Below are 27,732 nucleotides of genomic sequence, written 5' to 3' on the forward strand. Positions count from 1 at the left end.
TGTCCCCTGTCCCTCAGTGGTCCCAGGGGGAGCTCAGGGCTAGGTTAAGGGGCTGGGGCATCACAGCTGACCACACAGAATGTCTTAGCAGCACTTCCTGGGCTGAAACTTCAGTCTAGCTTGGAGTATTTGAATAACAAGACAAGAAGGAGAATTCATCAAAGCAGGAGCTTCCTTGAAAGCATATTGGCCTGTGCTTTCATAAGAAAGCTTCCTCTGCAGTTTCCATCCTGAAGAGCCTGCCACCCACCCTCGTGTTCACTGTTGCTGTGTTCATGTGCACCAGGCTGGAGTAAGCATTTTCCTGTCCCTAAGTGCAGTTTAGCCTCAGAAATTACTATAATTCTACTTACTTAAACAGACCTAATTTTTCAATAGAAGTACTATTTCAACAGAAGCAATTAAAAAGTTCTACTGTCATGGCAAGGCACCTGCTTCTATCAAAACTTCATTTAGCTTATCATTCTGTTTGACTTTCTGGAGTAATTTTAGAACAGACGGGGTTTTTTTCTACTAAGAATGCTTCCCTTTGAGAAATAACAGTTTGTAAAACTGACCTACCATGAAATTTGTGATTTTTTTCTCAGAGGACAGCAAGGTGAAGCTCTCTCATTTTCATCCATTAATTACCAGGGGAAAGAAGTATGACATATGTAAAGATCTTCATGAAGTTATAGAAGAGATAGCAAACTATGACACGTCTGCAAAGGTGATAATGACATTTAGTAGAACCTAACCCAAGTGTCTTAACAAAACTATTGTAGATGTATTCTAATATAAAGCATGGGCACACAGGGGGAAACAAAGGCAAATGGAAGTCTTCTTTATGTTTACTGAACTCATCATTAACTGTTGTTCGTATTTCATGTGAAATTCACCCTTTTTACAAACAACCACACTAATAAATGAAGCATTGTCTCATTGGCTTCAGAGTTTCTTGCTTAGTTTCTTTTTAAATAGAAAACAGAGGTGTATATGAATTTATATTTTTCCTAAACATATTCATATTTATTCACCTGTCTACAGGGCTAAGGTGGTGATGCTGTGGGTGGATATGCTGGCCACCAACACCCATCCCATGTCTCATCTGCTGAGGAAGACACACAGTGTGAACATACCCCTGGTACTGCTCCATTGCAAGTAATAGCACTGACTCGTTCTCATGGGGATTTGGCATGTGCAACCTCTGAAATATACTTCACAAATCAGAACTTCCATAAATGTTGATACTTGGTAAACTTACCTGCTAAACCAATGCCAGGAAGCATTTTCTTCTGCTTTCCCATCACAGCATAAGCCACCTGTTTCTCTTCGATGGCAGGGTATTTACTGCAGCCACTCCAATAGCTGGGCCTAGCTTGGCCATGTAGACAAGAAACAAGAGAAGCCTTCTGAAATGCCTAGCAGTGCCACGTCAGGTGGGGACATCTGCAGCTTCTCTGCACATGGGCAGGGCAACGCCAGCTGCAGAGTCACCTGAGGCTGAAAGCATTGTCTGCTGCCAACCCCAAGCAGCATCTGGAGGGAGTTGACATCCAGTATAAAGTATGCGGTGCCTTTATACTTCTATGAGTCTGCCGCCTTCTTACAAGCATCCACTTATTCCTTTCAACAGAGAACTGCGTCCTTGATGTTCTCAGCATTACCCAGCTGAAACATCTATTCCTGTCAGCTTTTACTGCTGCTCTGAAAGCTGCAGAGTTTTTTTCCGAATGTGCTTCATCTTTTTTCGGAAGTATAAGAAGAGGTATTCCAGAGAAAATATTTACTTCTGAAACATACTGGAGACACACGAATAGCAGAAAAGCTGAGGATCAGGAGGAAAAACAAGGCTTTCACGAACCTCACTTGAGGCCACAGACTCACCTGAAGGCAATAGGTCGGAGCTGACACTAATCTTCTTCCAACTCACATTGATATTCTCCCAACAGAATGACTGATCCTCAGTTAATGAACAGGGATTAAGGGCTCCATGAGAGCCTTACACTGGGCTCAAGAAGGCCCTGGAGCAGAGCTGGGAAAGACTACAGTGTCTTCAGGTAGAATCTTTCCTCTGCAGCTTCCCAAACAAGATAAAGCCATTACTGACTGGCCAGGGAATAGGAACAGTATCTCCTTAGCTATATAGCCAACCATAGCTGCATATCATATCACAATAGCATGGCCCACTGAAGACCAGAGGCACTTGCGTGTAAAAACTTTTGATTCGCTGCTTGTTATCCAAACTTCCTTTCATGAGAATGGTTGAAAACATGTCAAAAAGCAAATCATATTCATGGGGACATTCACAAGGTGTTGATGAAGAGTGGTCAGTAAATGCTTGCAGGAGAATTTTCACAGGAAGTAGCCTTCTCTTTGTTGTCAGAATTGCAGATTAATTGAACATTTATGAATATTAGCTGATAATTAACTATTTTAAACAGAGTATACATGATTCTCATCATCTGGTCAGGAAGCTGATACAGTGCTGCAAAGATGGGATGAGAAGAAATTAATACCAAATATTACCATTATTTGAAGGTCTTTCCTGGTTATTTGCATGTATGGTCATAGGTGGTGAAACATGAAGAATCCCACAAAAATCTGACATCATTGTGGATAATTTGTAAACAGAAATTAGACTGCATTTTTTAAATAAGTTGTGTCTAGTTCTACTGTGAATAGTTGCCTGACTCTAATAATAACTGGCTAACAGAGATCAAGTAGCAAGTATCATGTTCAGTCATACATCCAGTCTAAAAATAATTCCCTTAGAGCCCTTTTGTGAGTAAACTCCAACATATTCAAAGTAATCATAATTGCCTCCTGGATAACATGAGAATTAAAAATGAGACAAAATATGCTGAATAAATTATTCACTGTGAATTGTCCCCTTGACTCTAACTTTTACAAGATGCTTTTCAGAAAAGTCCGTTTTCTAAAGAGATAATATAGAGCTACATATCAGAATATATTAAGAGTCTTTGAAGAGCTCTAAATTTTTTGCAGAGCCAAAGTTTGTTTAATGATTATTTCAAGGAATGAGGCCGAGAAAGCAGTACTGGAAAAAAAAATCACACAGTTTTGTTTCACTCCCTCTTTATTTACCTTTTAATCTCTCTCTTTTTCATTCTCACTTACCCACTGCAGGACCTCACCTCCACATTACTGGTTCCAGATTTGGCATAGTTCCAAGTCACAGTCTCTGACTGATGCTTTTTTTTATCCCTGTATGTGCAATTTTGCCCTCTCTATCAACTGCTTTGATCTTTTTGCAGAGTATTTTTATCTCCCAACATTCTTCCTAGCAGTTAAATTTTAGTTTGATCTCATGTATAGAATCATGAAGATCAAGAGGTGCCACAATTTATTACAGTACATTTAAGGTTATCATAATAAAGTTTTAATTCCATTTCAAAATTCAGAAATTAAACATGCAACCTGCTCTAGTGGAGGTGTTGGAACTAGATGGTCTTTAAGGTCCTTTACAACCCAGGCCATTCTATGATTCTGTAGCCAGGTTGAATATGGATTGGAAAATACAACACAGTAAAGAGCTGACACAGAGTTGCGCCTCCCTGACAAGTTTTCTTACAGCTGTGTATGTTTTTATGCCACTCACAAGGCTCTGTGGCCCACACAAGGGAAGCTGCAGTGAAGGGGGAACACAGTTACCTCAAGCGAGCAGTGAGGGGTATGGCATGTGCTCACTGCTGGAGTGCAAGGCATGTCACGCACCTGCTTTGTGACTGCAGCCTGCCCTGAGCTAGCACTGACATGGTCCATCTTGTGGCGTGCCACAGGATAAGGGAAGGCATGCAATACACCACAGCTGCAGCCACAACCACATCTGTGCCACCAGCCCGGGCCCCGAACCTCCTCACTTTCCAAACCCTGCCAGCTGCTGGCAAGCAGCAGGGTCAGATGGAAAGTTCAAGGGAGACGTTTTGCGATCTTTCATCAATTTGCCAATTATAACTTGAGGAAAAGGAAGATGGAAGACTTAATTTAGGCCACAGAACAATATTCTACATTATTAGTATGAGACGTGCTACTGATGATGCTGTAAGAGCTCAGTATTATATGGTGGCAAAGTAGCTACTTCAGCCTCCTTTGTCTGAACAGTGTGGTTGGTGGAAACCCCACAAAAGTCATGGTACGTATACAGGAACTGCTGCACTTCATCTTGCAATGAGGCAGTCTGGTATACACAGACCCAAGGCCCACATGTTTGGAGAAGGTGTAGAAAACTCTGTCACAAGACAAAACTATGTGAAAAGTCTGCTTGTTCATAAACATGTGGCCAGCTTCAGGAGGAAAGCAGCAGCAGAAGCACTCTTCAAATGGAACACGTAATGGCATTCCCACAGGAGTATCAGCTCATCTGCCTGCATCTTATAAAGGACAGGAAGCAGCTCATTTGTAATAAGCAATATTTATTTGTAGAGCATAATAGATAGAGAAGTTTCCTGCATTGATAGAGACCCCTATAAGTGCAAGGTACTGTGTCGGGAGAGCAGGATTGTGTGAGAAATTTCCTCTGCATTTTTTGTGGGCCTTGCCTTGACAAGGCCAGGCACAGACAGTAAAAAAAGCTGCGCAATCATCATGGCTTCAAGCTCTAAAGCTGAAACAAAGAAGGATCTGTGCCAAAATTGAGGTGGAGTCCCAAGAGTTAAACATATGTCCTCACCTTGTGTGGACACCTCCAATAATCCAATTAGAAGTGGTCAAAAGGGCATGTTTACATTGTGAACACTTTCACGTAACCAATAATAGAAGAGAAATCATGCGCTGGGGTGTAGTAAAAGTATATAAAGGGTATCTTTTTGTAGATAAAGCGGACATTTTGCAGATCACATTGGTCATTTGCAGTTTGTCCCGAGCCCCTCCGCCGACAGCGCTGCCTGATCTCATTCCCAAGTCTTCAGCAAGGCGAAGGCTGGTCCTGTCAGGGCTCAGTCTGGTGCCTGGTAGCCTCTCAGAGCTGCATCCTTGCTGAAGATGCATCCAAACCTGGTGTCAGAACTGTCATCATCTCAGCCTTTTCAAGTCCAACTTTTGCATCAAAACTCAGTAGATCCAGAACTGGAGGAGGGAAAAAAACCAAAACAAAACAGTTTTTGGTAGTGTTTTGGGTCTAGAAAAGCCACTGTGCATGAAGAGGGTTGTATGACTGATGGAGAGGTGCATACTGTGGGATTGTACATGTCTCGCCTGAGGGAGGGAAGGACTCACTCTGTAAATTACTGACCAACGGGATGGGGATCTGCTACTTCAGAAGTGGAGATCTCAACACATGGCAGGTCTTTAATACCTCTTGTTTCTTCTTTACTGCAAAACCAAGACTACTAGGGCAACCACTGGCAGAGCACAGGCTTCCCTGCACTGCAGTGAATAAAAAGCCCAACACCTTTTTCAGTATGAATCATTTAACACTTGTTTCAACCTTAATCATACTGAGACTCTTTTTCTGTATCTAGCAGGACACATCATCTAGTTAGCCAGAGCAGAAGAGCAGGATTTCATCTCCTGCTTGTGACTGTGCCATGAGAAGCTGTGGGAGGCAAGGAATGAACTTCAGTTTCTTTTACTACCACTGTGATCACTTTACCCCATTCCAGAGCCATGACTTTTCCCCCACACTGGTGACAGCAGGATCTTGCAGGTTTTCAATGCTCTTCTGTTGCTAGATCTTGCTATTCTGGTGTCTCAGCTAAATCCTCACCCAAGACAAGACTGCAGATCCTCCCTCTGAACAACACAGCTAAATTGGGAGCCATTTTTAATGCAGCGAAAGCAATAACTGCCATGATGTGGGAGGAAGCACTTATACATGTTGATTCGCCTAAAACAGACCAAAAGGACAAGCTGTTCAAGCCAATGCTGCTCTGATCTATAAAGACAGCAATTAAAGCCGAAGCTCCTTTGGTACTGACAGAATAGCAGCATATACAACCCTGCACCTTCTCACTTTGAGTTACCTGAGGGGGCACGACACAAGTGCCCATGGCCACCACTCTGCTTCACCCCTCTGGCGTCGTAGGGATAGGTACAATTTTGGAAGAATTTCTGACAGAAAAAGAGAACTCAATTTCGCTTAGGAGGACTGTAAAATGCCTCCTGAAATGGGTTAGATTTTTTTTTTCCTTCCTTCTGCATTTCAGAGAAAGTTGCAGGGAGAAGCTGTGAGCAAGCTATCTCCCTGATATGCAGAGAGATGACATATTTGCAGACATGTACAAGTCCTCCTTGGGCCAGAGTGGGTGGGCTAGGAGAGAGAGAAGATAGAAAAAGCCTTGAAGAAGGTGAGGCATTGCCTGTTTACCCTGAGGACCCCATGCATGCATCTTCCTTAAGAAATGGTCCTTGCATCTGACATAAACCTTTTTTTTAATTCTTCCACTACCTTGGCATTCGTGGGAAGAATACCCGCGTATGTTTTACCTTACAGGCACTCAGTCTGTCTGGCAGTGTGAACATGCTACTCTACCCTGGAAATCAAAATCCTGACCCCATCACATACAAAATTCAAAGGACCCTCCAAACAAAATTCAAAGGACCTGGGAGGGTGAGAAGCAAGGTCAGCAGAATACTGCCCAGTGGATGCTGCTGCCACTTGACAGGTGTGAAGTTTGCTACATGGCACCACTCCAACTTAATTTGGTGCCTTTCCTGTCTTTTCCACATCACTCTGGCTGGAGTATGCTTCCTCTGGCTCTGGCTACTGGTGCTGGCATCTCCCTGCAAACCCCACATCTCCCTCATCCTGGCCATGCCAGTGGCAGGACCAGCCATCACTTGTTAGATGATGCCACTTGTGCTTGCAACTTCTTGAAGCAAGGACAAGAGTGCTATATTTTTCGCCCTTCCTTTCCATGGTAGTATATATTTTTCGTCAAATGTAATTATTATTACTTTTAAAAGACCTCTGACTTGCCTGTGAGCCCACTGCTACTACACAAACATTGCTTTTCTTCACTGGGTTTTATAGTCATATTTTTCTGGATCACATTCTTTTTTTCTAAACTCAAAAGCAGAATCTCAGTGTTACTGCTTGAAATACAGCAAAACATAGTGTCTCGGCTGTTGGCAGCATGTGATGAGCAAGAGAAAGAGTGGAGAGAAGACAGAGGAATTTCGCTTGGAAAGCCAAGGAAATTGTCACACTGTCACTAACAGACCAAATAACCTGTATCTGTCAGCCACAGAGGGCCCCTAAAGAGGGGACTCAAGGGCATCCCATATACACCCTGTAGAACTGATGGCCTCCCTGCAACACCCCCATCTTCTGGACAGAAACAAATGTCTTGGAGATAAGGGAACCCCAAGGTCAGAATTGCAGCTAGTGGGTGATTTCCCAGTCCCAGGCATTGTGCTTACATTCCCAGGATCAGGAGGATGGAAAAAAGATGGAGTTCTTCCCCATATTTTCCCCACTGATGGGGGATCTCCTGGGCTGAGAAAGTGATGCTACATTTTGAAATCAATGGACTCTCACCCTCCTTGTCCTTCCACAGGCCGGATGTCCAGGGAGGTCATGTTGTGTCCCAGGGAAGAGCCGAGACATGTCTCATTGGTATTAAAAAATAAATAAAATAAATATGAGATTGAAATGACAAAATAACATCCTTGCAGTCTTCATCTCCTTTCTCTCTTCTCCTCCCACATATTACTCGTCTATTAGGTTTTCCAATAAATCAGTTATTTTTTGTCCCCTGCAGCTCTCATCTCCACACATAACATTCAGCATTTCTGATGATCTCATAGCAGTCTCCAGAGAAAACAATAATTGCCACAGAATTCATGAATTTTTGGTAGAGTCATTCAGCATCCAGAAAATCAAATCATTTTTCTGAAGCAACACAAGGACCACAGAGTTGCTCCTCCTTCAACTTTGTCAGAGAATGAGAGAATCGCAGAATATTCTGAGTTGGAAGCAGACCACCAAGATCACTGAGTCCTTTTCTTTAATACTGTATAGCCTATTCACTTCTTCCCATAGTTCCTTTACCTGGTGACACGGCTGTTCCCAGGATGTAGCTCCATTGTGAAAGGGAGGGGCCCACTTTCTCTCTTCATACCCATTCACAGCATCCAAACCTTCCTGGTCTTGTAATCTGCAAGCAAAGTTCTTTTTAATATTTTATTAATACAGAGCCAAGTCAGGAACCTGCTACCTTTGAACCCTACAGAAACGCTGGTATTAATCCAGGAGTTCTCATACCAGGAGGTATGACACCAGGATAAACGTGCCTGTCCCTCCTGACTGTCAGTCCTTGAGAGTAATGGATCTTCACAAAAAATAAAGAACTCACAACAAAGCTCTGTTGAAGATATCTCAGCTTCCAAAGATTTTATTTTCTGAGACAAGAGAGTGATATGTTGTTATGCTTGAAAACGCATCAATTTAGTTACCATTTTCACTAATTAGTAAAATTAATTTTATGTACCCCAAGATGTGCATTAGTCAATCAATGTCAAATAAGTCTGCCAGAGAAACTTTCAGTTCATAGACACATTAATTATACCTTTTCAAACTGCAACAATTTGAATTCAATTTTTTTTCAAAATTGAAAGTTCCTTCGAACTGAAAGTTCTGCCAGTTGTGTTCATCTGATATTCACTAGAATAACAGAAATCTTGAGTTAGATCCAAAGTGCTGGTGTCTTCTCTCTCTTCATCCACAGGCAATGAAGGATTGAATAAAGGAAGAAATAATGATTACAAGGAAATACTTGGGAAGATACACTGGGGAATAAGCCATCTCTTTAAGTATGTTAGAGTTTAAACAAGCGTACTGGATGGACCAGTTTTTTGGTTCTTTTGTAAAGAGAAGTAATTACATCTGGCTTGACCCAAAGTATATATTTTTTCCCACCAAAATTAACATTAAAAGAATTATTTCTCCCAGACAAAGCAATTACTGTGATAATGAATGTGCTGACATTTTTGTGGTTTACTTGGAGTTTTACAAGTCAACAGAAAGCGGAAATTGGTGTTTCTGTCCTGGAGGAGGAGGTTGGGGATGCTCTGTCCCTGGCTCTTCCCATCTCCGTCATACACACAACCACTACCTAGCTTCCCCAGTGTTCAAGAACATTAAGCAGAAACAAATGGAAACTGAACACCAGAAAAAGATATTCAGTTGAGATTATGGCAAGCCCTGGAGTTACAACACATTTTGCATAGCACAGGGAGTAGTTAGGCATTAGCAGAGTGATGCGATACAGTATGCACATGTTTGACATTTCATATCTCTGTAATGCTATGAAATCCTCTGCTGGAACAGTTTAATAAGCCAGAATTAATATAGTACTTTCCTATGAAAATGCAAGAGTATTTTCCTGCTGAAGTTGTCTGGAAGAAAAATGTTCTCCCGGAACAAATCACAGAGGATAGCACAAGTGGGAACTTTAGCCACAACATTGTCAAAGTATAAAAGTTAAATAACTTGAGGGGTTTTTTGCCATGTGTCAAAGATGTATGAGGCAATTCCTCGAAATAGCTTGCCTATACACTTTGTAACGCAGGTTGGAATTTCCCTTCTCCTCCACTCTCATTTTACCTCTAAATTCAAGCTCTGATGAGCACAATTTGTACAAGACCATGAAACTATAGTAACACTTTGGATAATTCTATTGTCTAGTTAAACACATATATGTTCAAAAAGATACTAAAATCAATGTGATAGATTTTCAAGTGGTCTTGTGGTTCATGTTGCCAACATCGTGTTATTGCATTTATAGTTTATTTTAGAGAAATATTTTTTACAATGGTGCAAAAGGATGAAGTCATTCTGCTCACAGCATTCACTTATTTGTTCAGTTACTACAAGGACCATTTTTAAAATCCTATATTCTGTTACTCAAACATTAGTTTCTTCAATCCACTGGGAACCAATGCCAGACAAACAACACTGCAAATGACATGTATGCCAGAAAACATCTCTGTGCATCTCTGTGACTAAAAGCTGATCTCATAGCTGACTTACAGCTTTTCACTTAATATTATTCATCTTTATAACCATTTGTATTTTATTCCTGAGTTCTAAATTTTCAGAAACTAGAACAAGTAATACAGTGTTATCCTGGATGTATTGTACAGCTGCAAACACCACCTATTAAATCTGAAGTAATTGTCCTCTGCTTTGTCTTTGCCTGAGGCCCTACTCTATTAATTCTAAGAGTAGCAGGCTTTAGGGGCTCCTTTGTCCAGACACTTTTTTATTTAATTCTTACTTAATAAATTGTTCCAGAGTCATGTGCTGTTAGCAGCCTCTGAATCAAAAAAGTGTCTGTTTCCCTGTAGATTTTGCCTGGAATATCAGTTTAATCACAAGTAGTTTTCAAGTAGTCTCAAGGTTTACCTGCTTTGCCAGACCTGCCTACATATACAAATGACTATCAGGTTTTGAAAGTTTGTGTCTTCCCTTAAATGTCACTGCCATCTGCACTTTTACTGCCCAGGTACATGACATTTTTTTTTTCTTTTCTTCCTTATAAATGTCATTGTCTCTTTTGATCAAGTTGTTCTTGCTCACCACTGGTGTGGCAGCAGAGCTGGGCACACCATCATGCTTCAGTCCTGGCCTGCTGTGGGTAAGGCCACTGAGATCCCCATAGCCCAGCCAGGAGGTACGAGCTTTTGGAACACAGCTATTGCTATCAACCCCCAAATTCTGGGCTGCCATCATGCCCAGCCCTCAAGCTATGCTGTGTACTTAAGAGATAAGGGCTAAGCAGTTCGATGTATTCCCACGGTCTTAGTCTCTCTGCTTGGACAAGTTGCAGTAAAGCCACCACTTATTGACGATATTGATTGACTGTTTCGATACTGATACCCACTTAAAACCTACTGCTGCATGAACATAAACTGTCACAAGGTACTGGGAAGAAATGTCAGTCTTCCACCAATTTGGGCTGTCTGGTAACCAGTAAAATAAATGTAGAAAATTGCGTGTCCTAACTACTCAGTGTGTGTGCTGCCTGGGTCTTCAAAACAGCACCTAAATCTGCTGAATTTGTAAAAATACACCATTTCACTTAGGCGTTTGACTGGGCAAGATGATTTGTGTGGTGATTTGCTCTAATTAATTTGAGCACTTCTTTAAAAAATCCCATGTAACTTTTAAATAGAAATTGAGAAGGTGAAAAGGGGAAAAGACAGTGAAAGCCCTGCAGCTTGCAGGCCCACCATGCCACTCTGCTGCTCTGAGGCCAGTAGTCATGTCAGAGGTCTGTTCTTCATCTTGCAGTCATCACATGTTGGATGTCCTAGAAGGTAATGAAGGAAAACAAGCACCACAAGCACCTCACTTCCTCGATTTAACAGAAGGTTTAACTGGTACATACAGATCAGAGGTGAATTTACATTGTCTTTCCAGGCTAACTGCCTGGCATAGATGGCTTCATGGATTCACTGTTATCATTGTTCAGCTCCTGAAAGAAAAAATTATTTTCAGTTATGTTGCTGGAGTCAGGTTTCTAAAAGTATTGAGTCATGAATCCATTCAGTCATGACTCCACATTCACTGGCTTGGAATTAATTGCAGTGAGAAAAGAAAGCCAAGAGTTTGTTGAGGGGTTTTTTTATATTCCCAGATGTAAGAAATCCTATTGACCATACCCTAAACTTTTGTTGCTAAAAAGAGTGTACTGGGAAACTTATCACAAATTCTAATGAGATTTCTTCCATCTCTCCATAAAATTTGGAGGGACACTGATTTTAAGCTACCTTTGATGAGGTTGCATTTTTAACAGAATATATTCCTTGACGTAAATAGTCATGTTCACAAAGGAAGACTGTTTTCACTATGGCTATTGGATCTCAGGATGCATCCTCTTAGTCAAAATAGGGGCTAGTGAGAAGTGGATGAAGCACTCAGCTAAAAGCTGATCTCTTTGAAGACACTTTACAGTGTATCTGGACCATACTGTTTCATATATTAGTCAGAATGTTACCCTCCACTCCAAATAAGCATAATCTTAACAGGTAAATAAACACTAACATTCCCACATAGGTCTGTTGTATGCAAGTGAAACCCGGATGTGTATCGGACTAAGTTATCTGAGTTTCGAAATGTTCCAGTCTAAATCTCAGTCAGATACTTTGCTATGTGTATTATATTCCTTACTGGTTTATTCACTTACAGTTCTTGTGCATTTAGATTATAATTTCAGAGGGTTTAGAAGCCATCCCTAACAAAACATCTGGTATTCCTGAAGATATTTTGTCCCGGTACCTTCAGTGTTAGCAGCCACATAGACATCACTAGTTTGCATTTGGTAGAAGCAACTGTGCAACCAAGTGAGTTGCTTAGAAATTCACAATAATACCAGGCAATAGTATTAAAACTGCTGTTGTATATAAAGTTTGTAAAAAGTTTAAAAGAAAAAGCTACTATATGAAAAAGCATTCTCATAACACTCAACTGGAACTGCAAACACAACTTACATGACACAAAGCTGTTGTCTATCAAAGCCTTCTCCCAGCAAAAAGCAAAACAAAATTACTAGCACTGTTGTCTTGAAAGAGCATTTTGTATTAGAGTTCAGAATTTATAAGAGTCTTAAATCCCCTGGTACAACAGAGTGATCTCACTTTCGTGACCTTCGCTGGCAGTGCCAGTTATCCAAGCTCACAAATCTTACAGCTTACCCATGAGAAGACCATGAATTCAGACCTCTGCTGCCTTTGTGAAAATGGATATTTCCTGGTTTGAAGACTTTATTACATGCTGCATAGAAAAAATATATGCATTTCATACTAAAATCAGCAGAAAATCTGTGCACCCTGCTGCACAAAGGAATGTATAATTTAACCCACTGTTCTCTTTGAGCTTGTCATGGTTTGAGAACCTCAAAAATCCAATTCCCTAATCTAAGCCCCCCTCCCACATCTCAACCCAGGGTGAGATGGATTTTCCAGACACCACACAAGACTCAAAATGGGGGAAAGGGAATATATATTACAATGACTGTACAAAATAAATACTACAATACATTATATACAATCTTAATTATCTCTACCATGACATAAAAGTATTTACAATGGATCAAATATCTTCTCCCCTCCAAATAGAAGTCCAGGAGGGAAGAAGGAAAGATCCTTTCCACTTTCAGAGTAGCATTCTCTTCAGAGTAGCAGTCTATCTCTCTCTCTTCCATGCAGCAGCTGTAGCTGGATCTCTGCCAGTACACACGAGGGGGTATCCAAGCCCCTCGGCTCATCATCTCCAAGCAAGGGTCTTCTCTTCCGTGGGCTGCATAGCAGGGACAAAACTCACTTCACCACGTCATATCACGGAGCGTAAGACCTCCATGAAGGTCCCTTCCTCAGGGGATTCACCTCTGAGTCAGAACATCTTGGGCAGCTTTCAGTTGAAGGCCTTTGCCTCAAGAGTTCTGTCAGAGCTTCTGTGCTCTAATCTCAGGCTGCTAGCTTAGCTTGGCAGCAGCAGCAAGGGGGGCCAAGGTCACCCCCTCCATATTCCTTTAATTGTCCCGGTCCAGCTTTCCAGGACGCCTGAGCTTTTCAGCTCCTCTCTGCACTGCTGCTGTATTTAGGACTTCCATTCAGCAGGCATCCATCCTCTCCACTTAGGAAAGGTCACAAAAGGAGTTTGGGGTTTTGTTTCAGTTCTTACCCAAACACTCTCTCTCTCTGCTGTTGGCTCTCTTTCCTTCAGGCAACTCTGTGTCTTCCTGCTCGGCTACATGCTTGTTTGCTGCTCCTTATCTCTTCTGGCTCTCTGCCACTTTCTCTGGCCAGTGTTGTTCTGCCGCTGCTTCTGCTGCTGCTCTATCTGCTCACTCACGGTGGAGAAAACTTCTTTAGCTTCCTAGCTACAGGTACTTAGCCCAGTTTTACACTGTTCCAAGTGCCTGCAGCCCCCCAGCTGGGGGCTGGGGGGGCCCAGCCCCCAGTGGGGCTGCTGCTGCTTCTCCTCGTGGGTCTACAACATGGCTACTTCTTCAACAACAACTACAACTACCTCTTCTCTTCCGATCTGCTTGTGATATGTTTATATTTTGCAAAAGTACTCATTGGGTAAAACCTCAAGGGTCACCACCCCCTGGGGTTTTACCATTTTATAACTTCAGGGGGAAAACTGTTTTACCATCACCACAGACCTGCATTAAATTCCAGTTTAGCTGTGTCCCCTTCAAGGGGACCCATGTGACCTTTGGCTGTAGCATTAGATTACCTTTCTGGCTACCTTGAAATTTTATCTTATCAGCCTTTTTCTGAACCAAGAAGAGTCTGAAGCAGTGAGGATGCTCCTTTCTCTCAAGCCTGTTTAGATCATATAGTGCTTGCTTGCACTTGCCATTTCACATTCTCTGCTTCTATTATTGCTGACTGCACTGAGTATCACTAGCCAGGAGGCTCTGTCTAGTTTAAGGAAGATGCTTTATGTTGCCATCACTAGACAAAGGAGCCTAAAGTTTTTTAAAAATCCACCTGAGCACCTCTTGAATCTCCTCTTGATCGTGTCGTACAGAATTAAACAAAACTCTGCAGAAGGAGAACTCCTTCCAATGATGCGGAAAGAATGATGCTCTTCACTGGCACATGTGTGGGGAGAAAGATGCAAATTCTCCAGCCTAATTTTTAATAACACATACAACTGAGGAGGAAAACTCCCAGCACTGTGATAGTAGATGCCAGATACACTAAACTGCACATACCTGTAAACAAACACAGCATCTCGATAACACTCTACAGAAAGGATGTGTGTATGATGGTACTTGGTAAAAGATTGGACTTGGTGGTCTTGCAGGTCTTTTCCAACCTTAATGATTCTATGAATCCATAACCTTTTCCATTCACCTGTCTTCTCCTGTGTGCTCAGGAGAAAAAATGGGGTTTGCAGGCTCTCTGAAGGCCTGGAGTCTGGAACATTAGTGAAGGAGTGAGCCTAAGGTCGGTGACAGAGTGCAGAGAGGTGCTTGCCAGCACTCCTTCTCTCTTGACTTGAGCTTGAGTCTTCAATTGTACAAACTGTGTATTTCTCTCACCCAGTCTACATGCTCCCTGTCTTTTCTAGGGTGCTGGAAGAGCTGGTGTGTTAAGAGGGAAGTCAGAGAGCTACTGAGGTACAGAGACAGAACTGTGAGTCTAAAGTGTTCCTGTGCCCATCAGTACAGTCATAGGAACATCCACGTAGGCCCAGAGCCTTAAATAACCTGTTCCCCTGGTCACTGAAAGGTTCATTCATGACCACGGGCCAGCTGGTGCATTTGCACTTCTCTGTGAGATTCACTGTGCACTAAGACACTTACATGCTGAGAAGTAGCCTCTCTGTCAGGATGATTTTTCTCTGAAGGGACTCTCTGTGCTTTGATGAGGGCTATTGTGAAAGGGACATCAAATTTGCAAAATGAAATCAAATTAAGACATGCAATGCTTTTAGTGCCATATAATTGAAAAGAAAAATATTCAGAAAAACATAACCAGATGTAGATGTTCCTGGTCAGGTTTGCAAAATCTGTGAAGCAATAACAGGCATTTAACCCAGTGCATGGATGAGATAGAGGGAGAATATTACAATGCGTTACATCTCTACCATGTGGCTGTGGTGATATTAATGCTTGCTTATACCTTTTTGGGTCCCGAGCTGCTATTACTGTGGGTTCTGAACCACATGGCTGTAGATGTCTGAATTTAACACAGAGCAGGGCTATCAAGGTCATGCGATGTTTGACAGCCTGCACAACTCACGTCAGAATTTTCTTTTTCTGTACAGTAGTTGCTAACAGGAACATAACAACCTCCTACTTTTTTTGTGAATGTTTACTCTCCGAACAGCACGAAGACATTGATGAATGATGAATAGAAGCTCCTTTCTATTGCTATGAAACTCCACCAGTGTATCTGTACTGTATGAGACAGCATTTTGTCTGGCTGATACCCAGCACTTGATGAATCTGCATATGGGATGCAACACAAATGGGAGAAGCTGGATAGGAGCTAGACATAAGCACTTCCCATGCTCTGACTTCATTAACAATGTCAAAAACATATAGAATTATTGTATGCTGATTTCTCCTCCCAGCCCCCCCCAAACTGTCAGTCAATGAAAAATGGGGGGACGGGGCAGTTTTCACCTACCTAGGGAGTCGTAAGTAGTAGAGAACCTGTGCAGTTATGATGCCAATGCAGGAATCACAAGGCCAACTACTACAACCCAATCCAGGACATAATGGCAAAGCACCTCTTCAGAAAAGATGGAAGATTTCTCTTGTTAGGAATGGGGCATCCAGAAATATTCAAATGATTGTGTGCATTCTCTTCTGGAAGGAAAACAAATGCACATACAAAGTTCTACAAGGTAAATCCAACTAGTTGCAATTGTCTGGTTTTGGATTAAATATCTGATTCATTTCATTTAGGGCTTGGGGTGTGGGCTTGTGGGGGCGTTTTGCTACCCAGAGCAATTTAGTTCAAATATTCAAATTAAAGAAATTCATTAAAAAGCACATGCTCTGAAATAAGCAAATACAGGGAAAGCAAAATTGTTATTTGTTGCCCTTTTTCCCACTAGAGAACATAACATAAACTACAGCTGGGTTTTTTTCAGTTTTAATAACATTGTGATATCAATTTGACGATAAAAGCTATAAGCTCCTGAAAAATAACAGTGTCTGAATCTCACCTGTGAGAGAAAAAAACCTGTAAAGTCTTTTTAGGAATACTCATAGTATTTGTGCAATAAAATTTGCCAAAATTTTATGAAATAAGATGACAATACGGGGTATGGGACCTTTGAAGTTCTTTGGTGACTATAATGAGTATTAACAGCAGATCAATATGTCTGAAGGCTGCTCTGAAGTTCCGTAAAATCTCTAGGAATGTAGTGTCTATAGGCCTTGGCAGTCCTGCTCACAGTGGTGCGGAACAAGGATGCAGAGCCAGAAGAGCCGGGCTGACAGAGATCCTTACACAAAACCTCTCATCTGTAGAGCTGAGGCTGAAAGGATTTCTTTCCATGTTGTTACAGGTTAGAAATCCAGGAGAATTTTTTCTTCCCCCTGCCCCCCCACTGCAGGAAAGACAGAGTTTGAGTGGAAAGGGGGAAAGGAGTCAATTAGCCTTACAAAAGAACTAGCTGGTCAGACCGCATTCCTAACGGATGGCCCATCAGAGGCTGGGGGGAGAGGGGAGGAGTTTTGGGAGGGGATGATTGGGCTCTTCTCGGAAGGGGAGAGGTCAGACGGCTGAGTTCTCTCTCTCAGATGGAAACAGGAGTCTGCGTGCAGGCATTTGGAGAGAAGGGCTGGAGGTCTGTCTTTCTGGCTTCTCGTCCTGGTCAGCCCTGACTGCTGGCCTTAACTTGCCCGGGAGCTGTCTTTTGTCTCCAGCCCGGACCTGCTGCGTTTTCATCAGAGAGTCTCTGTGCTCGCTGGGAGAAAAGGAGGAGCTTTGAAACACCGTCATCTGAGAACAACAGTGAGTCCTATGGGGGGTGGACTGCTTTTCCTTCTGCCCTTCTTCCATCGGGGGAAGGGTCTCCTTTTTCTTTTCAGCTTCTCCCGCGATCCAAGACCACCCCCCAGATCCGCTCCCCGTGTGGTGACCGCCAGAGCCCAACAGCGCCCCCTGCAGGCCAACACAGAGCACTGCAGGCCCTGCACCTCCAGCGATCCAACAGCGCCCCTGCCGGCCGTGATTAGAACTGCGCCAAAGGACAGAGAAGTATTCATTCAGACCTTTTTTTGCTGTTTTTTTTCCCTTTTGTTTGAAGGGGACTTTTTTGGGTACAGAGGTTTTTTTGTGTTCTGTTGCTGTTCTCGCCAATATACATATATTTCTTAATAAAGGGTTGTTATTTCTTCTGTTTTTTTCCACACTTCCTCGATTAAAGCCCCTTAATTTTGAATTCACAATTGCTAAGAGAGGAGTTTGGTTTGTCTCATAACTCATCCTCTTCAGCAAACTTTCCAGTCTCTTCAAACTGAAACACATGTTCAGGCCATAACTAAGCAGAGAAATGTGGTACTGTGTTACAACAGGGAGCAAAACAGGAGCAAAAATATTTTTTTTTGCTAGTAAAAATTCATTGATTTCCAGCGGTTGGGTAAAAATGAAAGGAAAATCAGGCAAACAAAGGCTCATCTCCTTTGTGTTACAGTGGTGGTTGGAAATTTGTGTTTTAAGCATTGAAACCTAAAGGGAGATCATCAAAATCCCCATTCTGGAAAAGAAAGATAAATGAAATTGCTGCATCTAATCATTTTTCCTCATCAGTCTTGTCTGTGACTGAGACGACATTTTGAGTATGACAGAAATACATTCTGCTCTTGTTGTAAGACTCTCTGCTATAACAGACTGATATAAATCTGTGCTATCATGCTTCCTTGTGCCATTAAAACTCATGACAACCTGGTTACAGCAACATAATTTGCAATTTTCTGAAGTCAATTGCAGATATTGCTGTACAGGGTTGTTTACTATTATTTTCATGTTTTCCCATATTATTGGGATCCAGTTTTTGAGAAAATGTGTTTTAGGATTTTTTTATGTTATTATATTATTCCCTTTCATTGTAGCCCTATTTTCCCTTATTTTCCCTCTACCTTTGAACCCTGCATTTCTATTGGCCAGTTGCTGCTGCATTGGAGTACCAACCCTATGTGGTCATTTCTTCCTTATATAGATATACTCCTCCCCTTGTTCTCCCCATATGGTCCTAGATTGCTCCTCCCCAGTTACTCCCCTTGTTCCAGCAAGTTCTGCTCCTGCCCTATAAAAGGTAGGAGCCGTGTTAATAAAGTGCTCCGTTTTGTACCTAACATCGAAGTGTCCAAACCCTCATTCCTATTGGGCTGTCGAGGACGCTGAGAGAGCCTGTTTCCCACACCATATTGCATACAAAATGTGATTCCGGTCTTTAGATATTTAACTTTAAAAAGTAGGTTTCCGTTTTAACCTAAATGATTGAACATTATTTAATTTTTCAAGTCCAATTCTTCCAAACAATTCCAATAGCTTAAACTATGATTTATAAAACTGTTGAGAGTGAATGGCATGAACAGCCTTACCCATGTCAGAATTTATGAAGCTCAGCCATTTGGATCTGGTTTATGCCACCTTTACGTGTGTCCCACATAAAAGCAATCTAATATGCAGCACAGCCTCTGCTCTCAGGATCAAAAAGAAGTGTCAGGGCTCCACCTCCATTCCCTTTACACTCCCTTCTGAAAATCAGGCTCTTCACAATATCTCCCACTTACGTGCGACTCGTTCGCTTACAAACCCTTAAGTCTTATTTGCTCTCTTTTACATCTTCTTTATACTTAGCCCAAATAAGATCAAAATGAAAAAAAAAAAGGAAACCTGAATAAGATCCAGGAGAAAGAAGAGGAAATAAATACATTTTTATCAATTTTGTAAACCTTTCCCTAAAATATTGTTGGACTGACAAATCTCTTATTTTAAATGCAACCTTTTAAGAATTCCAGGGTTTATTATGGATGGAAAAAAAATACGTGCTGCCAAACCCACTGTGCCTGAGGAGAGAAACAAGAGTTTAAACAAGCAGGGGGAATTCTTCTTTCATTATTCCTGCCTTTTTTCCTGGGGAGAAAATGAGGAAATATTTCTACTGCCTCTCTGTTTCCTCTTCTGTTTTTGTAACTGGCCACTTAAAAAAATGTGAGGAGCTGGGAGCAGAATTTCACATGAAAATAAGGCCTAGTTCTTCAAGGTGGACATCTTCTTGTGAAACATCTCATGCCCCAGACTTCAGCATTGGCAGGCTGCAGCACAGGTATGTGAAACAAGCTAGGGAAGAAGCACAGTCACCATGCATCATTTCTCAGCCCTCTGTGAGCCTAAGAGTATCTTTCTGAAATAAACCACTGGCCACCTGATTGAATGTTGCTGTGTTGGTTTCCATTATGAATGCTATCACAGTCCACTTTGATTGTCCCCCCCATTCTAGAGGACTCACTCATGCATTGATTTAGAGTATTTTTTTTTTTGCAATGGTTGCATGAGCAGTTTTTTCAAACATAGATGTGATAGATAAAACATGGCCACCCTTCAGAAATGCGTCTGCTATCTTATTCAGCTCACCTCAGGCATGGGTTTGGAGGCACCTGAAGCTTCATTCCATAGGGAGGTAGTGCATTCTTGTTTCAAATTCTCAGAGTACCAATCCAGTTCCTAATAGACCAAGCCTGTCTCCTGTTTCATTTTTCTCATCTGGCTATGACTTTCAATTAAGAGATTAACATAATGGTACAGGATTTCATCCAGGTGCAAGTGAGTTCCATAAACTTCCTAGTATGTGATAGTTCTGGGGAAGGGAAAAAAAGTCCCTTTTAAGCAAAACACAGAGAGGACAGAGTACAAATGAAATGCAGTGCTCGTCAGGGCACATGAAAGGCAGAATCCATGTTTTTAGAACCCATCAATTTGCAGACACACTGTGACCTCTAATCCATCATCTGCCTCTGTCAGTGCTCCGTAGCTCTGCTGTGCAAGGTAATACAATATGGAAGTGAATATCACCTTCTACTTGACCTGATCACCTTGCTCAGGATGAGATGCTTTGAAAGAGTTAGGATCTCCTAGATGCTTTCAGTACTTTGAGTCCATTTTCGGTGGCTGATCAACTCAAACACACAACAGTGCTGTAAACCTCCTTCATTTGCGGAGGAGATTAATGGAGGGCAAAATTTGAAAGTCCTGCTGCATTTCTTCATCTTTCAGCTGCAGAATAGAGGCTCTTGAGCAAAAGGGTGTCTCCAGCTGGCTGCAGCCTTGTAGGGACCAGCACCACCCAAACTTTCTTTCATTGTCAAAGTGCCCCACAAAAACACAAGGTAGGCAGTGAGAACTAGAGAAGAATTGGCACAACTATGCTAGTTTAAAATATGCTGCAAATATTTCACTAGATGTCCAAAGTGAGATTTATGCTCACCATTCATTCCAAAGTATGTATAACCATTTATCCAGCGTCATACACTAGAAACTAGCACTTTTTTTGAAGCAAACTGTTCTGCATTCAGTCAAAACATGTGCCTGCTTACAATCACATAGGATCTCATAAACAACTCATTCCAGCGTGAGTCCTGTATGTTGAAAATATGCATTAAATCTAATTCACAGTCTTTTGTGATAGAGAAGACAGAGTATTTTGGTGATTTTTCTTGCTGATTTTTCATATTAATGGGTTTGAGTCTGCAAAGGCACGTATTAATGTAGAGTACATATATATATACAACCATTTGAGGGCCTAAATGTTTTTCAAAATGTTTACTAAAGACCCAAAAGCTTAACCATTCATATTCAAATCTACATAATTTTCTTTATTATTTAAAGGTCATGTTCTAGTTCTAGTTCAATCATAATAATAATCAATCAACATAAGCTCCAGATAAGGACTGTCTGACAGATGGATATTAGAAGAAAGATCTTCTTCATGCATGTTTTAAAAATTTCACCATTAATCTTGCCATGGAATCTCAGTTAAATAATTGTGGAATATGACGTCAAAGTTATTCGGCGATCAGCAATGTGACTTATTTTCTGACAAGTACAACATTGTCATTTTTATCTGATGGTCACCACATCTTCACACAAAAATAGCTCTCTTATTTTTCTTCTCTCCCCTTTCTTCCCCCGCCACCTTGACTACAGTGCAGATTTGTATTCTTGGCACTCTCATCCATGTTTGATGAGTTTTAGGAAAGTCCAACTGTCATTTTGTCCCCAGAAGCAAAGCAAACGCTGCCTTAAACTGTTAACAACACAATTTAGCTGCCCTGTAAACAGTAATTTTAACTCCATGATATGTGGCTGCTGGTTCAATATTCAAGCAATGGAAATGACATCATTATCAGGCAACTTTAGATGATGAAAAGTGGCCTACATTAGGGAATACTGTGAACAAAAAAATCCTCAGTTATCAGTCATCACCATTGTAAGGTACTTGCCTCCATCTGCAAATTTGGACCTACAATGAGGCTGAACTTGTAAGGGAAAGAAACACACTTTCCAAAGGATATTTGTATAATTAAGCAGAAACACCTCTGCACTTCTAAGGAGGATCATTGTGCAGAGGCCAACAAAAGCCTAAAGGTTAAGACATTTCAACCATGACAGAAGTGTAAGGATCTCCAAGGAAAATGGTCTTAGAGACACTGCGGCTGTCAAAAGTAGAAATTTTGGGTGATTCTTTTTCAGAATTAAATTCACTATTTTGTATCCAAATTCTTCTGCAGGTTTTCTGTGTACTGTAAGGACACTGTAAGTTTGCAGAGATGCTGTGCTGCAGAAGCATGTTCGCTATGGTAGCTGTCATTCCAAAGGTAACACCAAAGCCCTGAGAAGTATGAGCTCTCATAGAACCAGAACTCTAAAGGAGAGTGCTCCCAAAGGCAAAGGCTGTGGCGGTGCTTGCATGAGTCATTCTGAGATTGCACAACAGGGGCCAACTCTCCAAGAGCTACCATACAGTGGGGAAGAGTGTTAAGCAAGGAACGGGATTTCAAACTGAACCTAAGAGCCAGCTAATCAGGAGATGCTGCAACTTTTTGGGGGAGAGAGGGGTGATTTCTGCAAGCTTGTAGCTCCCCATCTGTGACTAGGTGGGACAGAGGAACATTAAGGAGCAAAGGGAAGGTTGTCCTCAGAGCATGTCTCTGTCTAATAGAGGGAGCCCTGGAAAGATAGCCTGTCCTTAGGAGTTTTAATTTAGTATCTCCACATTGGTAAGGATGAACTGAGACTTTGGGAAATACTGAGTAGCTCAAGCTTCCTTGTATATTACAGAAATATTTTAATTACTGAGTGGTTTAGGGCCCAACATAGCAAAGGATCTGGGTATCTGCTCAAGCAGTAATGGGCTGTCCTTTGTCCTGTCCCTCACTGAATGGTTTCATTTTACATCCGTCTGTCCTGTTTCAGCTCTCCTTGCTCTATTATTTGCATGGGAATGGGATTAAGTCTCCAAAGCGTACCCTTCTACAAGATTTAGCCTCCTACACAGATGAGGGATATTTGAACACATTTGTCCTGTAGGTGCAAAACTTTAAGCTCTGCAGTGTCTGCAAGATGTACCTCAGGTAAAAATAAGGAAGTCTTCCTAGGTTGCTCTGGGACTGTGAAGCTGAAGAGTGAAAACTGGATAATGAAATCCCAGGTCTCCTGGGAGATCACTATTAAAGGAACTCTGCACACCATTTTTCAAGCTGGAAGGGTCCTTGAGTCCAAATACCACCTTTCAAAAAGAAGAAGGGAGAGAGACCCTTTTTCCTCTTTACAAAGCTTAAGTGAAATATTTTGTGAATATTTTCTGCCATATAAACATAAAGACACCACTGGCCTTCTTAACAACTTGTTTACGTGCCAGAATAAAAGGTTTTCACCCTTAGAAACGTGCCAGTAATATCTTCTTTAAAAAGTGAAATCATGGAAATGTCAAAGCAAGTTAGTTTCAACTGTTTTCTTACAGAAACAATATAGAAATTTCAAAATATTTCTTCCTTCTCTGTTCCTAATAGCTTGAATGGGACTACTGTATACTCACAAAGTCCAGCAAAATATCATTGCTCTGCCATCTCCATCTTCCAGAATCTTAGCACATATTCCAATTGTATATTCTTAGACTTTCTCTACACAAGGCAGGAAATTACAGGAGAACTACAGCTGTCATTTGTGTTTTGCTTTGTTTAGTCTTTTTAAGAACATTTCAAGAATGATTTTTATCCCCGTGTTTATTAAAAAAAGCTTGAAAATGTGACTCACAGAGGCTCAGAAGCCGGCAACTGATTAAAAGGAAATACAGATTTACAGCTCTGTAATTCCAAAGCCAGTGCTACACATGGTGAAATGGGACAAGAGAAAGTTGACACATGGGTTTTGCAGGCAGAGGCTCTACCTGGGGCTCCACTTCACAGTCCAGGGAAGCAGCCAAGTATGTCCTGAGATCTTTGCCTAGTGCCAGCCTCAGGGCTTGGGCTTGTAAAGCTGAGAGGTACCACAGTAGAGTCATACATTTCCAAAAAATCCCTTCGTATTTCTTTCTCCGTATTGCATTTTTCAGTACCATAAACAAGCAGAAAATTCTGGTTTTCGCTCAGAAGAGCAAACATTTATTCCTGAACGTCAAGCTTTAAAATTGATTTTCTCTGCTTATCATTACCACTGCACTTAACAGTCCTGTAACCTCCCCACTGGAGAGTGAAGACACCTCAGAGAGGAAACCTCTGAGAAGTGTGTCTGGGGAGGTGTAACTCAGGGCTGCTGAGTCTTACTTGCTTCTATCCTCTGGCTGCAGAGGGGACCTCTAGGAAAGGCCAACTTGCTTCTCTGCTTAAAATTTTGAGCTCCTAGTTGTGACACTGCTTGAGAGAAAGATTAAAAATATGGCTCCTTGCAAGCCCAGGGACACCTTTTCCAGGGACTTGGATGAGACTCAGCACTAGGGCAGAAGGAGCAACTCTTTAGGTGGGGGAGGTAGAGAAATTCTCTGATTGTTATGTTTTTTGACAAGATGAGTAAATGAGAGAAACATGGTCTGTCACATATACTAGCGTTCAGGAGCAAGGAGATACAGTGCAGTGAGGGCAAGCAAGAAGAACTGTAGGTTTAGCAAAAATAATGATACAATAGCAAACAGTCAGAAAAGGATTCATTGAGGTTGGTAGAGAGGGAGGGAAACCTCTTCAGCTGCAGGGATTTAAATGGTAGCTGCAATTATTTTATTGATCTATTACGTGCTTTGACATTACCTTTGGAAATCTATCACTAGGAAACTTTTTAATGGGTAAAGATCTTAAAAAATGTTGCTTCCTGAAGGGAAGAACTCTTTCTGGCAGTGCCTTTGGTGTGCCTGACCTTGTCCTTCTCCCAAGAAAGCTGACTCAGTCCCTGACAAACTAGAGATGAGTTTGGGCTGAGGGGTACAATCAGAACAACAACAACCCCCAGGCTGCTGCTCATTTCTCAATCTGATATTGAACAGATTTAGAAATTTCACCAAGACACATCTAGCTAATTCACCAGCTTCACTTTACGGCACCATGATGGGGGAGCTACTGGCCATGCAGAAAGGCCATTGATAGCATCTCCTAATGCCTACAGGGGGAATTGATGCTCCAGGCCACTCACTGGCCTCCACCTCTCCTTCAGAGCCCCAGGCAGCTCACATGCCCCACGCTTCTGGGACTGAGGGCAGATGTGTGTGTTAGAGCTGTCTGACTGTTAACAAGGGAAAAGGCTTCCCTGTTGCCTCCCCTTTGCATCCGGTGCAGCTCATCTGAAGTCTTTCAGCAGTCTCCCCTTTTAATTTTTCCTCCATGCTGCTGAAGTTCCTGAGGAGGTATCAAAAGAAAGGACCCACAGGCTCTAAGTGCTTTACAGATACCCAAATGCTCCACTTTTAAGGGCACTTCAAAATGGCAGGATGTATCCACGCATATCCAGAGGTTTGGGCCAAAACACTTCTAAACCCGATATTCCCCTGTCCTCTAAGAACTGATATCAGTAAGGTGTTGCCAGCCAAACTCTCCTGCATCTCATTCACCAGAAGGAGAAGAGTTTGAAATGTTTCTCAGAGTTATAATCTATATGTTATTAACAAGAATGAAAGATGGAATACATTTAGGTATGCATAGAGTTAAACCATGTTTAAATAGATTAAATAGTTTAGAGTTAAATGCTGGGCTTTAATGCGCTTCAGCAAGGAAACTATTGAAGAAGAGAGGATATTAATCTCTACTGGTATGTACATACTCATGAAGCTGATGGAAATTCCTGTGAACAGAAATATGAAAACCATTGACCACTGACCACAATGGGGTTATGACAGAATCCACTAAATAAAGATGACCCACAACTCTGTATTAAAGAGACCACAATTTCCTTCTCTGATTTATCCTCAGACCTTCTATTCCTAATAGCAATGATAATTTCTGTCCACAAAAATAACACCAACTAATAGATTTTGTGGCTGGTCTCTTCTGAAAGACAGGAAGAATGACAATATCTTGAATTTTCCTCATCCTATCAATATTCAGAGGGAGCAAGGATCCCTTCACTATTACAGCTATGCCATATGCAAATGACGGAAATTTTAAAAAAAAAGTGTAGATTTCTGCAGCGACAGGCAAAGATTCAAATCATAAAACTCTTTGCACAGTCTCTAAATTAGTCGCAGGTAACCAAAATAACCAAGAAATCATATGAAAGATTTTTCAAGTTAAAAAAGAATACCAAATTCACCTGTAGGAATCAGTCCCAGGGAAATTATTCCAGAAAAGAATTTGTTCACTATACATACAGCATTGTATGTCACATGGTCTAATTATAGGAATGAAAGCAACATAGGTATTAGATGGTCTTTTTAAGACTGTAAGGAGTGTGAACAAAGCATATAACTGCACATCAAGCCTGTTGATTAACCAGTTACTAGCTAAAGCAGATTTAGACTTTAAATTAATTTGGTTCTGAATTCTGGGGATTTTTGGGCTAAGATAAACAGCGTTTGAAGATTAATTTTCCTTGTCTAAGATGAAGGAACTCATTTCAATTTTGTTAGCGTGTCAAAAAACTCTGGCTGTTGCATGGGAGAGGATAAATTGCAAATCTCAGCAGTATTGAACTGACTGATTAAAGTGAATTCTGAGATTCCTAATAACTCTAATCCTCACAGAGAGTGGCAATATTACACATGACATTGTGACAGCACAAATTAATATTTAAATGAAAAACAGACAAACATTTACCTAGAGGAGAAACTGCACTCTCTCCAAAGGACCAAAGGAAGTCCAGCCAAGCACTTACAAAGTCAACAGTGAGGGAGCACAGGAGCACAGCTCTGCATCCACCTTTACCCAAAGAATAATAAGTAGAAAGTAAAGGTGCTGTGTTGTAGCAGCTTCCATTCATTCTGCCACACCATCCTGACTGAATTGTGTGGAAGTGCTAATATGACATTTTACTTCTCTGTCAGTAGTCCAGCTATAGCCCTGGGCAAGCATTTGGTAAAGGGAAGACTTCAAAATTCAATAGCTGTCCTGGAGCATGAATAGATTTTCTCAGCAATTTGCCTAGTGAGGTACTCAGCTGCCTAATGTCCCCTGCCATATACAGGAACACATACATCGTGGTGTTGTTGAATGTCCTGTGCCAGCACAGCTGCTGCTGCACCAGAGCTTCCTGTCCCACATTGGGCTTCTCCATCAAACATCCCCAACCTGCTTTTATCAGGAGTCATGCTTTGGCTTCATGCTGGGAGTGTGCTGGAAGAGAAGGACAAAAGCTTGCTACTAGCTTGCTACTTCCACAGCAAGAAGTCCCTAAACCCTAACTTAAACCCTAGTTTTAAGAGTAGGCTGGTGAATCTAGTCAACAAAGGATACCTTCTGGAAAGCCAAAAGCACAAAAAGTACAGCTGTACCACTGCCTGCTGAGCACCCACTCCTCACCTAAACAAAGCATTTGTTTCACTAGACTTTGGTGAAGTGCAGTAAGACCTTTCCTTTTGGCCGCATTTCTTAGGCAGCATGTTTTCACTGAAGTTGGTATAAGGCATTTTTGTTTGCAAAAACAAGCAGAAGGGACAAACTCTATTTTTGTAATGCAGGAGCCCGGAAGAGGTCTGGACCTCCTTGTGTCAAGTGCTGCAACAGCATGGAGGAAGACAACCTCTACTTCACATGCAAAATAGATGCAAGGGTGCAGAAAATGATGCAATAAATGAAGGACTGCAGATTGCCTAGAGAAGATGGCAAGTCC

The 27,732-nt window shown here is 41.6% G+C and overlaps 1 long non-coding RNA gene across 1 annotated transcript in view; it reads right to left on the bottom strand.

The window, feature by feature from the left end:
- Positions 1-4,398: 4,398 nt before the first annotated feature.
- Positions 4,399-27,732, bottom strand: part of LOC120323823 — an 87,289-nt gene continuing 63,955 nt past the window's right edge. Inside the window, exons 2-3 of the long non-coding RNA XR_005564697.1 lie at positions 7,994-8,099; positions 4,399-5,067 (exon numbers count right to left, since the gene is read on the bottom strand). This is a non-coding gene — a long non-coding RNA (uncharacterized LOC120323823). The remainder of the gene's footprint in view (positions 5,068-7,993; positions 8,100-27,732) is intronic.

Source organism: Pipra filicauda, unplaced genomic scaffold (assembly GCF_003945595.2).
Source record: "Pipra filicauda isolate LSUMZ 115617 unplaced genomic scaffold, ASM394559v2 scaffold34_size3990699_pilon, whole genome shotgun sequence".
NCBI lineage: Eukaryota > Metazoa > Chordata > Aves > Passeriformes > Pipridae > Pipra > Pipra filicauda.